The sequence below is a fragment of the Cricetulus griseus genome, chromosome 3, assembly GCF_003668045.3.
Source record: "Cricetulus griseus strain 17A/GY chromosome 3, alternate assembly CriGri-PICRH-1.0, whole genome shotgun sequence".
NCBI classification, from domain to species: Eukaryota; Metazoa; Chordata; class Mammalia; order Rodentia; family Cricetidae; genus Cricetulus; species Cricetulus griseus.
In genome coordinates, this window is record NC_048596.1 from 137,878,121 (window position 1) to 137,890,965 (window position 12,845).

General features: G+C 38.1%; 1 protein-coding gene and 1 pseudogene across 3 annotated transcripts in view; both read left to right on the forward strand.

Annotated features, from left to right (window-relative positions):
• Nucleotides 1–574: 574 nt before the first annotated feature.
• The window catches only part of LOC118238496, a 38,005-nt pseudogene continuing 25,734 nt past the window's right edge, over nt 575–12,845 (forward strand).
• The window catches only part of LOC100757243 (immunoglobulin-binding protein 1b), a 152,032-nt gene continuing 139,818 nt past the window's right edge, over nt 632–12,845 (forward strand). For 2 of the 3 annotated variants that reach the window (XM_027433982.2, XM_027433986.2), the window contains exons 1-2: nt 664–752; nt 3,396–3,481. The gene's annotated coding sequence lies outside the window, so the exon portion shown is untranslated. Of the gene's footprint in view, nt 753–3,395; nt 3,482–12,845 lie in introns of all 3 variants that reach the window. The other variant, XM_027433983.2, reaches the window with a different exon arrangement.

The window sequence follows — 12,845 nt, forward strand, 5'->3', positions numbered from 1 at the left end:
TTGTAGAAAAAAAAAAAAAAAACAATGGTAGAGTAAAAAGAAAAAGGTGTGTTAGAGAGCAACAATTGTATAGAAGAATTCAAATCTAAAGTATTTTTTAAAATCTCAAACTCTCTGAAAATTCAATGCAGAAATTTCATTTAAAAGGATTTATTTATAGACAAGTCTGCAGAAAAAAAAAAGCTCAACAGAAAAAGATATGTCTTGTCAAGTATGTATGATCACAAGTTCATGATTTAAACGATTTAAACTTAAACAATGAAATCCTTGAGGATTTCAAATGTAAGAAGAAATGCACTTAATGCCACTCTCCTGAGACCTGTGTTTGCTGCTCGCGAGAAATCGCAAAGAGAAACCTTCATTTAAGTGAAGAAATCCAGCGCTCAAGTCACTCTTCTGCAAACTGGAAGAGCGACTGTGTTTGGTACTCAGGGGAAATCGCAACTAAAGAGAGATCATTTAAAAAATGAGATTCCGTGCTCAAAGCTACTCTCTCCCAAAGTGGAAGCGACTGTGTTTGCTGATTGGGTAAAATCGCAAATACAGAGAAGCTTTCATTTAAACAATTAAACCAATGCTCAAAGCTATTCTGCTGCAGCCTTCAAGTGCGGATGTGTTTGCTGCTCTGAAGGAAATCGCCAACAAAGAGAACCTTTGGTTCCTTTGGTTTCCTAGGCAGCCTGGTCCGTCCACAGACAGGGATTGTGACGCACTTCCTGTAGCGGATCCTTCCCAGGGGTCGGCTGACTGCGGTAAGTCTTTGGTTTTAATGTGGGTTTTTACAGTCGGTAATGACCAGGAAACGTTTTATGCGAATTCTATGTTTCTGAATCCATGCCGCAGAATAGTGTAGGGATGTGTCTTAAAAATAATTGTGACAAAGAAGGAGCAGATCCTCATAAAGTACATCATGGAGGCTGCAGAAAAGGGGACAAAACCTCAGGGACTGGTTTCTCTTTTCTTTCTGATTTCCCAGAGCATCACCTTCTCGAGTTATAGTTTATCCAGGAGTATTTAAGTTATCAATAAATAAAAATTATTGTATGTAAAATATAATAGTTAATTTCCGGTGAAGTTTACATATTTTGATAATATAAATTTTAAGAATTTTTAAACAAATACAAAAAGTGAGCACATACCTCACCCAATACTTTAACACCCTTTAATCCTATATGGCTAACTTTGCTATGTTAGAACATTACTTTGCTATGTTCTAAAGACATTCTATGACATGCCTTTGCTATGTTAGAAAGTGCTGCCACATTTGAAAAATAAAAGTTGAGAAGTTAAGAACTAAAGCATCTTTAAGAGAAATGTAAGTACAGTAGTGATTAAAAGAAAATGAAAAAATATGGGAATATATTAAACAAATGTGAGATAACAGAAATGAAAAACAATAGTATTCAAGTGGAGGAATTCAAAATTAAAGGTTTTTGCTACATTTTATGTGAGTATATAAAAAGGATCCATTAGAAATAGAGATATGCATTTTTGTAAGAACAGCATAGCCTACCAAACATAAAGAAAAAGTTACCAAACAAAAAGCTCAACATTCACAGGCAAGTAAACAGACAACTTAAATGGTGGGGATCTTGGTCACTTTTCAATTGCTTTGAAGATACACATGACCAAGGCAACTCTTACGAAACAAAACATTTAGCTGGGGTCTTGCTTATAGTATCAGAGGTTCAATCCATGATCATCATGGTGGAAAACATGGAAGTAAGTGTCTCAATGATGATATTTGAGAGGTAATTTAGAGTTACAAACAGTTTCACTAGCACAGAAAGAGAGCTGGACCTGACATGGGCTTTTGAAATCTGAGAAGTTGCCCCTAGGAGCACAGTTTCATCAAGAATGACATACCTTCACCAACAAAATTCCCTAGATATCATTCCTCTATAAAACCATACCAATTTAAAATGAATCTACTATTTCAAATGATGTGTTTTTTCCCCCTATGAATTGTTATCTTGGGAAACCCCAGACACTCCCAAAATCATTAAGGGTATTACCGTTGTTTATGATTGCTGACTGCAACTGAATGTAAGACATTAATTTGAAGAAAACCCACACTGCATGCAGGGCACAATGAAATGAAGCTAGAAACAATAGGAAAACTTCCACAGTTGTGTACAGATCCCACCCACCTAAGTTTCCAACTTGTGAAAATGAAAGAAAGAAAAAAATTGAGCCAGGAGTTGTAGTTCTCATCTTTAGTCCCAGTATTTGAAAGACAGAGGCTGCCAGATATCTGGGTTTGCGGCCAGCCAGGTCTAGAGATCCATTTTGTGGACACCTAGGCTTAGTCAATGAAAAACAGAAAACTGGTAAACATGTAATTGAAAAATGGGGGGTCATTTTCTAGCTCTGGTGAACCACAGAACTTGGCAGCTGCAACTATGTGATTCTGCAGTTAAAGGTAGAAGAAAAAGGGGTATGGAATTCATTCCAAAGACTATGGAAAGCCTCTGAGGTCAGGCATGTATCGAGTGTCCCTGAATATAGGCCAACAGAGGCCATTGCATGAAGTTGTGAAGTTGAAGCCTGGATTGCCTTGAAAAGCTAAGTTGTAGAATACCTGCTTAGGAAAACTGCACACAGGAGTAGAATCAGCCCTAAATAGAGAAGTATGCTGCAGTTAAAAGTACTAAAATGAGTTGCAGATCTGTAGAGTGTTTTGACTTCTGGCATGGAAATGCAGAGTTTGGGTTTTAATTTGGTTCCATATTTCCTCATTATGCTCCCTTCCCTATGTTTTGGGATGGTAATTAATATCCTGTGCTGTTATAAATTGGGAATTTGTGAATTCTTTTTCTAATTTTAATTTTGTAAGAGATACTATTGAGAAAATGCATGAATGTCAGAAGAGACTTTGAACTTCTAAACATTGTTGATACTGGTAGACTATGGGGAGTTTTGAAATTGTACAGAAAGCATTTTTGCATTATGACATGGCTTCAAGCCATTGGTGGCCAGGCAGTAGAATGTGTTGGTTTGAAAAAAAACGATCCTTGACAGGAGTGGCACTACTAGAGGGTGTGGCTTTTTTTAGAGTGGTTATGGCCGTGGTGAGGGATTATGTCCCTGTGTGAGTGGGCTTTAAGATTTCCGCTGCTTAGGCTACCCCTAGTGAGATGGTATACTTCATGATGCCTGCATATATCATGTAGCCGATGCTTCTCCAGTAACATGGACAGTGAGAGACAAAGCACTTAGTCTCTGGATTTACTCAGTATCTGTTGCTATGCCTCCTTCCATTTCTGAATTTGTTAATTTTGTAAATTTTTACCTTATTTTTAATTAATTTGGGTAATGTTTTGCTGATCTAATTGATTTTCATAGAACCAAATATATGTTTCATTGATTCTTTGCATTGTTTTTCTGTTGTATAGATTTTAGTCCTGAGTTTGATTATTTCTTGCCATCTAATCTCCTTGGATATGATTACTCTTTGTGTTCGAGAGCTTTCATTTGTGATGTAAGTTGCTAGTATGTGATCTCGTCAATTATTTTATGTAGGTACTTAGTGCTATAAACTTTCTTCTTAGCATAGCTTTCATTGTGTCCCATAAGTATTTGTATGGTATATATCAATTTTCATTGAATTCTATAAAGTCCTTATTTTTTTTCAGTTTGATCCATTTTTCAGAGTTGTTTACTTCCCATGTTTTTGTAAGCTTTGTGATGTTATTAATATGAAGATTTATTCCTTTAAGATATAATAGGATACAGATAATTTTTTCAATTTCTGGTATCTGTTGAGAATTGTATTATGTCGGAGTATGTGGGCATTTTAGAGAAAGTTACATGCAGTGTTCAGAAGAATGTGTGTTCCTTTGTGTTTTATTGAACTGTTCTGTAATTATCTGTTTGAGCTGTTTGGTTATAACATCTGTAGTTCCAGTACTTCTCTGTTTAAGTTTTTCAGAATGACCTGTGAACCTGTGAGGGTGGGGTATTGAAGTCTCCCATTATCAATGTTTGAGACCAGCAAATGATTTAAGCTGTATTTGTCTTTCTTTTACAAACTTGAGTGCTTCTTGTTTTTAAGTTACACATGTTAAAAAGTGAACTGTTTTACTGCTATATTTTTCCTTTGATGAGGAAGTAGTATCCTTTTTTACTTCTTTTGATATTTTTGGTTTGAAATCTTTTGTTAGATATTAAAATGGCTATTCCTGCTTGCTTCTTAAGTCATTTAAAAAATATCTTCTCCTAAATCTTTACTCTGAGAAGTGTACTGTGAAGTTTTTAGTATGAGATATCTCCAGCTATTTTATACAGGCATTTAGTGCTATGAACTTGCCTCTCAGCATAGCTTTCATTGTGTTGCATACCTAGGCTGCATTCCTTTTCATTTAATTCTAGAAAGTCTGTCCTTGATATTAGGGTGTTTCTCATGGATGCAGCTAAAACATGGATCCTGTATTGACATCTCTTATGTTAGTCTATATCTATCTGGTGGGGAACTGATACCACTGATATTATAAGAGATATCAATGAGCAATGACTGTAGATTCCTGTTAAATTGTTAATTGCTGTTTTTGGTGGTGGTGGTGGTGGTGTGTGTGTGTTTCCTTTCTTTTGAAATTGTTGTTCTGAGATGATTTATTACCTATGTGTTTGCCTTGTTATATTTATGCTCCCTGGGTTGTAATTTTTCTTCTAATGTTTCTGTAGGCCTGTATTTGTAGATTGATATTTTTTAAATTAAGCTTTATCATGGAAAATATTATGTTCTCCACCCATGATGATTAAGAAGTTTTCAGGAGATAATAATCTGGGCTGGAATCTATGTCTCTCAGAATCTACAGCACTTCTTTCCAAGCTTTTCTAGGTTTTAGCATCTTCACTGAGAAGTCAGGAGGAAATGTAAGGATTTGCCTATATCTGCTACCTGAACATTTACCCTTGAAGATTTTTTAATACACTTTCTGTGTTCTGTATTTTGAATATTTTGGTTATTGTCCGCCAGGAGGATTTTCTTTTCAGAACAAAAATCTATTTTGTGTTCTATACACTTTTTGTACCTTTATGGGCATCTCCTTATTTAGGTTAGAAATTTTTCTGCCTGATTTTGTTGAACATATTTTCTGGGATTTTGAGCTGGGATACTTCTTGCTTTATTCCTATTATTCTTAGATTTTGTCTTTTCACAGTGTCCCAGATTTCCTGGATGTTTTGTCTCAGTTTTAGATTGAATATTTTCTTTGATTGATTCATTTCTTCTATTGTATCATCAATGCCAAATAGTCCCTCTTACGTCTTTTGTATTCTGTTGGTCAAGGTTACTTCTATTGTTCCAGTTTGATTTCAGATTTTTTTCATTTCCATAACTCCCTCAAATTGAGTTTTCTTTATAGTTCTACTTCCTTGAACAGTTTTGTTTGTGTCTCTACCCTGTTTGTTTGTGTTTTCTTGCATTTCTTTTGTTTTAGTTTTTTTGGTGGGTTTCCAGACAGGGTTCCTCTGTGGCTTTGGAGACTGTCCAGAAATAGCTATTGTAGACGAGGCTGGTCTTGAACTCACAGAGGTCTGCCTACTTCTGCCTCCCGAGTGCTGGGATTAAAGGTGTGCGCCCCCACTGCCCGTCTGTTTTTGTGTTTTTTTTTTTTTGCATTTCTTTAAATGATTTAAAGGCTTTCTCTTGAAAAATCACTGTCATCATTTTACATGCAGTTATATCTTTTTCATATGTATTAGCTATATTGCAATATTCGTGTGCTACTATGTTAAGGTTGCCTGCCTCCACCAGAGACATATCACCCTCACCGTAACTTAATGTCGTTTTACTCTAGTATCCGGGTACCTGGAATTGGGAGAAGATTTTGTGATCCATTGAGAATTGGTCAGAGAGCAAAGAGAGACCACACCATGTGTTCTGCTAAAGATCTGGGGCTGATTATTGGGGAATGAGGACTGGAGAAACAGGAGAGATGAAGCTCTGTAGTTACCCTACATGCTTCCCTGTTATGAGTGGTTTATGGGTTAGCAGGCATGCCCAGAGGAATAGGAGGATTGAATAAAGTGAGGAGTTTGGAAAGAAATTTAGGAGGAGAAGGTCCATGCAATCCACAGGAGATATGGGCATGTAGGGGAAAATAACTGCTGCAGGTTTTCTTTTCTATTGCTAGGGATGAGAATGAGGAAATAGGTTTGTCAGAGAGGAAGGAGTGGTAAAAGTCTTCATTTAGTTTACCTGTTTCCCTGACATACTCAGCTGGTGGGATTCTTGGTGGGGTTGGAGGCTAGGAGAATGGGATGAATTGAGGGGAAGAACTTTAGAGGAGAAGATTTTTGTGATCCATTGGGCATGGTGTCATATATTAAGGAAAGACCTTAGTCGGTGTTTATACAGGGTGTGGGATGAGACTGTGAGGTTTGGATTGAGAGCAAGCAAAGAAAAGGAGATCTAAAGTCAGACTACTTGCTTCTTTAGCAGGAATTCATGGAAATCCCTTAAATGTAATATCCTGTAAAATGAAAATACAAGAGCCTATCATAATACTTCTAACATAAATTTGAACAAGATATACATTACCATTCCAAAAAAGAGAAAAGTAAATATAATGCGGAAAAGGTGGTCCAAAGCAAGTCTGAGAACTCAATGGGCAAACTTTGAATTCTCCATGTTCATGTTTAATATCAAAGCACTAGAGTCTGATTGTTTCATTGGGACCGCTGGCTCCTTAATAATGACAAGGAGACTTGCCATTAGTTATAAAAGCTCAGTTGATAGGTAGGCTTGTTTCTTTCTTTTTTTTTTTTTTCAAATTTTTTTTATTAAATTATTAATATTTTCACATGTACTTTCCCTCTCCCTCTCCCTCCCCCCACCCCCATTCCTTCTCCCCCACCTCCAACCTACCCCCCACCCCATCCACCCGCCACTCCCCAGGCAGGGTAGGGACCCCAACCAGGGCTCCACCAAGTCCACCAAATCTTCCTGTGCTGGGCCTAGGCCCCTCCCCATGTGTTCAGAGACAGAGCGAATCCCTTCAAGTGGGATGGGCTCTCGAAGTCCCTCCCACCCACCAGGGCAAAATGCCAGTCCATCTCCAGAGGCTCCAAGGAGTGCAGGGGCCTCCCCATTGGCATCCATGATCAGGGGGCTGGATTAGTCCTGTACTGTCCTCCCAAAGAGCATCTGGGGTCGATATGCTTTCCCTTTTTCAGGCCAACTGTTTCTGTGGGTTTCTCCAACCAGGTACAGACCCCTTCGTTCTTCATTCCTCCCTCTCTTCAACTGAGTTCCAGATTTCAGCTCAGTGTATTTCTGTGGATGTCTGTCTCTGCTCTCATCAGCCACTGGATGAGGACTCTAGAATAGCATAGAGAGTATTCATCAATCTCATTCTAGGGGAAGGGTTTCTAGGCCAACTTCTCCTCCACTGCCCAGACTGTCAGATCGTGTCATCCTTATAGGTCTCTGGAGATCTTCCTAGTTCCAGATCTCTTCTCGGACCTATAGTGACTCCCTCTGATATGGTATCTCTCATCCTGCTCTCTCTCCTCTATTCTTCCCCCAACTCAATATATCTGCTCCTCCATTTCTTCTCCTCTACTCTTCATCTTGTGCTCTTATTGTGGCAGCACCCACTTCCCTACCCTCATGCTCTCAATTAGCTCGGGAGTTCATGCCATTTCCCATTCCTGGGGTCCATTTATCCCTTAGAGTCATTCATGATTTCTAGTTTCCTTGGGGTAGAGGATTATAGGCTGGTAAACCTTTGCTCTATGTCTAAAAATCATATATGAGTGAGTACATACCATGTTTGTCTTTTTGTGATTGGGTTACCTCACTCAGGATGGTTTCTTCTAGTTCCATCCATTTGCCTGCGAATTTCAAGATTCCATTGCTTTTTTCTGCTGAGTAGTACTCCATTGTATAAATGTACCACATTTTCTCTTTCCATTCTTCAGTTGAGGGGCATCTAGGTTGTTTCCAGGTTCTGGCTATTACAAACAATGCTGCTATGAACATGGTTGAACATATGTCCTTGTTGTATGGACAAGCAGTATTTGGGTATATACCCAAGAGAGGAATGGCTGGATCTTGAGGTAGATTGATTCCCATTTTTCTGAGCAACCGCCATACTGATTTCCAAAGTGGTCTTACAAGTTCACACTCCCACCAGCAATGGAGGAGTGTTCCTTCTTCTCCACAACCTCTCCAGCATAGGTTGTCATTGGTATTTTTGATTTTAGCCATTCTGACAGGTGTGAGGTGGTATCTCAGAGTTGTTTTGAGTTGCATTTCTCTGATGGCCAAGGATTTTGAGCACTTTCTTAAGTGTCTTTGAGCCATTTCAGATTCCTCTGTTGAAAAATCTCTGTTTAGTTCTGCACCCCACTTTTTAATTTCATTGTATGGTGTTTTGGTGGCTAGCTTCTTGAGCTCCTTGTATATTTTGGAAATCAGTCCTCTGTCAGATGTGGGGCTGGTGAAGATTTTTTCCCATTCTGTGGGTGGTCGTTTTGTCTTACTGACTGTGTCCTTTGCCTTACAGAAGCTTCTCAGTTTCAAGAGGTCCCATTTATTAATTGCAGACCTCAGTGTCTGTGCTTCTGGCGTGATGTTCAGGAATCGTTCTCCTGTGCCAATTTGTTCAAGGGTTGTTCCCACTTTCTCTTCTAAAAGATTCAGTGTGGCTGGGTTTATGGAGAGATCTTTGATCCATTTGCACTTAAGTTTCGTGCATGGTGACAAGTATGGATCTATCTGCAATTTTCTGCATGTTCGAATCCAATTGTGCCAGCACCATTTGTTGAAGATGCTATCTTTTTTCCATTGTATGGATTTAGCACCTTTGTCAAAAATAAGGTGTTCGTAGGTGCGTGGGTTAATATCAGGGTCTTCAATTCGATTCCATTGGTCTATCTGTCTATTCTTGTGCCAATACCAAGCTGTTTTCAGAACTATGGCTCTATAGTAGACCTTGAAGTCAGGGATGGTGATGCCTCCAGAGGATCTTTTATTGTAAAGAGTTGTTTTGGCTATCCTAGGTTTTTTATTTTTCCATATAAAGTTGAGTATTGTTCTTTCAATGTCTGTGAAAAACTGTGTTGGGATTTTGATGGGGATTGCATTAAATCTGTAGATTGCTTTTGGTAGAATTGCCATTTTTACTATGTTAATTCTGCCTATCCAAGAGCATGGGAGATCTTTCCACTTTCTGGTATCTTCTTTAATTTCTTTCTTTAAAGTCTCAAAGTTCTTATTGTACAGGTCTTTCACTTTTTTGGTTAGTGTTACCCCCAGATATTTAATGTTGCTTGTGGATATTGTGAAAGGTGATGTTTCCATGATTTCTTTCTCATTGAGTTTATCATCTGTATACAGTAGGGCTACAGATTTATTTAAGTTAATTTTGTATCCTGCTACCTTGCTGAAGGTGTTTATCAGCTGTAGGAGTTTCCTGGTAGAGTTTTTCGGGTCACTTATGTAGACTATCATGTCATCTGCAAATAGTGAAAGTTTGACTTCGTCCTTTCCAATTTGTATCCCTTTGATATCCTGATCTTGTCTTATTGCTCTAGCTAGAACTTCAAGAACAATATTGAAGAGATATGGAGAGAGTGGACATCCTTGTCTTGTTCCTGATTTTAGAGGAAATGCTTTGAGTTTCTCTCCATTTAGTTTGATGTTGGCTATTGGTTTGGTGTATATCGCATTTATCATGTTTAGATATGTTCCTGTTATTCCTGTTCTCTCCAAGATCTTTGTCATGAAGGGATGTTGGATTTTGTCAAAGGCCTTTTCAGCATCTAGTGAGATGATCATGTGGTTTTTCTTTTTCAGTTTGTTTATATGGTGGATTACATTGATGGTTTTTCGTATATTGAACCATCCTTGCATCCCTGGGATGAAGCCCACTTGATCGTGGTGGATGATTTTTCTGATATGTTCTTGGATTCGATTAGCCAATATTTTATTGAGTATTTTAGCATCAATGTTCATGAGAGATATTGGTCTGTAGTTCTCTTTCTTATTCTTATCTTTGTGTGGCTTGGGTATCAAAGTGATTGTAGCCTCATAGAAGGAGTTTGGCAATATCCCATCTGCTTCTATTGTGCGGAACAGTTTGAGGAGTATTGGTATCAGCTCTTGTTTGAATTTCTGGTAGAATTCTGCAGTGAAGCCATCTGGTCCTGGGCTTTTTTTGGTTGGGAGGCTTTTGATGACTGCTTCTATTTCATTAGGGGTTATGGGTCGATTTAAATTGTTTATCTGATCTTGATTTAATTTTGGTAAGTGATATTTATCCAGGAAACTGTCCATTTCCATTAGATTTTCGAATTTTGTGGAGTACAGATTTTCAAAATATGACCTAAAGATTCTCTGGATTTCCACAGTGTCCGTTGTTATATCCCCCTTTTCGTTTCTGATTTTGTTAATTAGTGTGCTCTCTCTCTGCCTTTTGGTTAGTTTGGCTAGAGGTTTGTCTATCTTGTTGATCTTCTCAAAGAACCAACTCTTTGTTTCATTGATTCTTTGTAATGTTTTCCTAGTTTCTACTTTATTGATTTCAGCTCTCAGGTTGATTATCTCCTGGCGTCTACTCCTCCTTGGTGAGTTTGCTTCTTTTTGCTCTAGTGTTTTCAGTTGTTCTGTCAGTTCTCTAATGTGACTTTTTTCTAGTTTCTTCATGTGGGCACTTAGTGCTATGAACTTCCCTCTTAGGACTGCTTTCAGAGTGTCCCATAAGTTTGGGTATGTTGTGTCTGCATTTTCATTAGAATCTAGGAAGTCTTTAATTTGTTTTTTTATTTCTTCCTCAACCCAGGAATGGTGCAATTGGGTGTTATTCATTTTCCAAAAGTTTGCAGGTTTCCTGCCATTTGTATTGTTGCTGAATTCTAGCTTTAATGCATGGTGGTCTGATAAGATACAGGGGGTTATTTCAATTCTTTTGTAATGTGGAGGTTTGCTTTGTTGCCTACTATGTGGTCAATTTTGGAGAAGGTGCCATGTGGTGCTGAGAAGAAGGTATATTCTTTTGAGTTTGGATGGAATGCTCTATAGATATCCGTTAACCCCAGTTGGGCCATGACTTCTTTCAGATCCTCTGTTTCTTTGTTAAGTTTTTGTCTGGTGGTCCTGTCTAGTGGTGTAAGGGGGGTGTTGAAGTCTCCTACTATAAGTGTGTGTGGTTTTATGTGTGGTTTGAGCTTTAGTAATGTTTCTTTCACAAATGTGGGTGCCTTCGTATTTGGAGCATAGATGTTCAGGATTGAGATTTCATCTTGATGGACTTTTCCTGTGATGAGTATGAAATGCCCTTCTTCATCTCTTTTGATTGATTTTAGTTTAAAGTCCATTTTGTTAGATATTAGGATTGCTACACCTGCTTGTTTCTTGAGGCCATTTGATTGGAAAATCTTTTCCCATCCTTTTACTCTGAGGTATCGCCTGTCTTTGAAGTTGAGGTGTGTTTCTTGTAAACAGCAGAAAGATGGATTCTGTCTTCGTATCCATTCTGTTAGCCTATATCTTTTTACGGGTAAGTTAAGGCCATTGACATTTAGGGATATTAATGTCCATTGTTCGTTGGTTCTTGTTTGGTTTGGATTTATTGTTGGTGGTGTCATTGTGTGTGGATTTTGCTCTCCTGCTTCTTTTTGTGTTTGGCAATATTAGATTATCTATTGCCTGTGTTTTTGTGCATGTAGTTATGTTCCTTGGGTTGGAGTTTTCCTTCCAGAACCTTCTGTAGTGCTGGATTTGTGGATATGTATTGTTTAAATCTGTTTTTGTCATGGAAAATCTTGTTTTCTCCATCTATAGTGATTGAAAGTTTTGCTGGGTACAGTAGTCTGGGTTGACATCCATGCTCCCTTAGTGCTTGTAGTGTATCTATCCAAGACCTTCTGGCTTTCATAGTTTCCATTGAGAAGTCGGGTGTGATTCTGATTGGTTTGCCTTTATATGTTACTTGGCCTTTTTCCTTTGCAGCTCTTAATATTTTTTCTTTATTCTGTAGATTTGGAGTTTTGATTATTATGTGTCGGGGGGACTTCTTTTTGTGATCCAGTCTGTTTGGTGTCCTATAAGCTTCTTGTACTTTCATAGGCATATCTTTCTGTAGGTTGGGGAAGTTTTCTTCTATGATTTTATTGAATATGTTTTCTGTACCTTTGAGCAGTGTTTCTTCACCTTCTTCTACACCTATTATTCTTAGGTTTGGTCTTTTCACGGTGTCCCATATTTCCTGTATATTTTGTGTTAGGGATTTGTTGGTCTTGAGGTTTTCTTTGGTTGATGAATGTATATCCTCTAGCGAGTCTTCAATAGCTGAGATTCTCTCTTCTGTCTCTTGAATTCTATTAGTTATACTCACATCTTTAGATCCTGCTCCTTTATCCAACCTTTCCATTTCCAGCATCGCTTCATTCTGTGTTTTCTTTAATGTGTCTAATTCAGCTTTCATGTTTTGAACTGTTTCAAGAGCTTCCTTCACTTGTTTGGTTGTTTTATCTTGGGTTTCTTTAGCTTCTTTAAGAGATTTGTTTATTTCTTGAATATTTTGGTTTGTCTTTTCCTCCATATCGTGTAATTTTTTGCTTACTTTTTCTTCTATTTCTTTAAGGGATTTTCTTGTTTCCTCTTTGAAGGTCTCTATCATCTTGCTCAGATAATTTTTGAGGTCCATCTCTTCTTCATGCACTGTGTTGGGCTTTTCAGATCTTGCTGGAGTGGAGTCCCTAGATTCTGGTGGTGTCATATTGGTCTTTCTGTTGTTGAGCGGGTTCTTATTCTGTCTTCTTCCCATATCTTTTTCCAGTGAGTGCAGGTAGGATCTCTCTATCTCCTCTTGTTACTCTGTAGTGTGTGTGGGCCA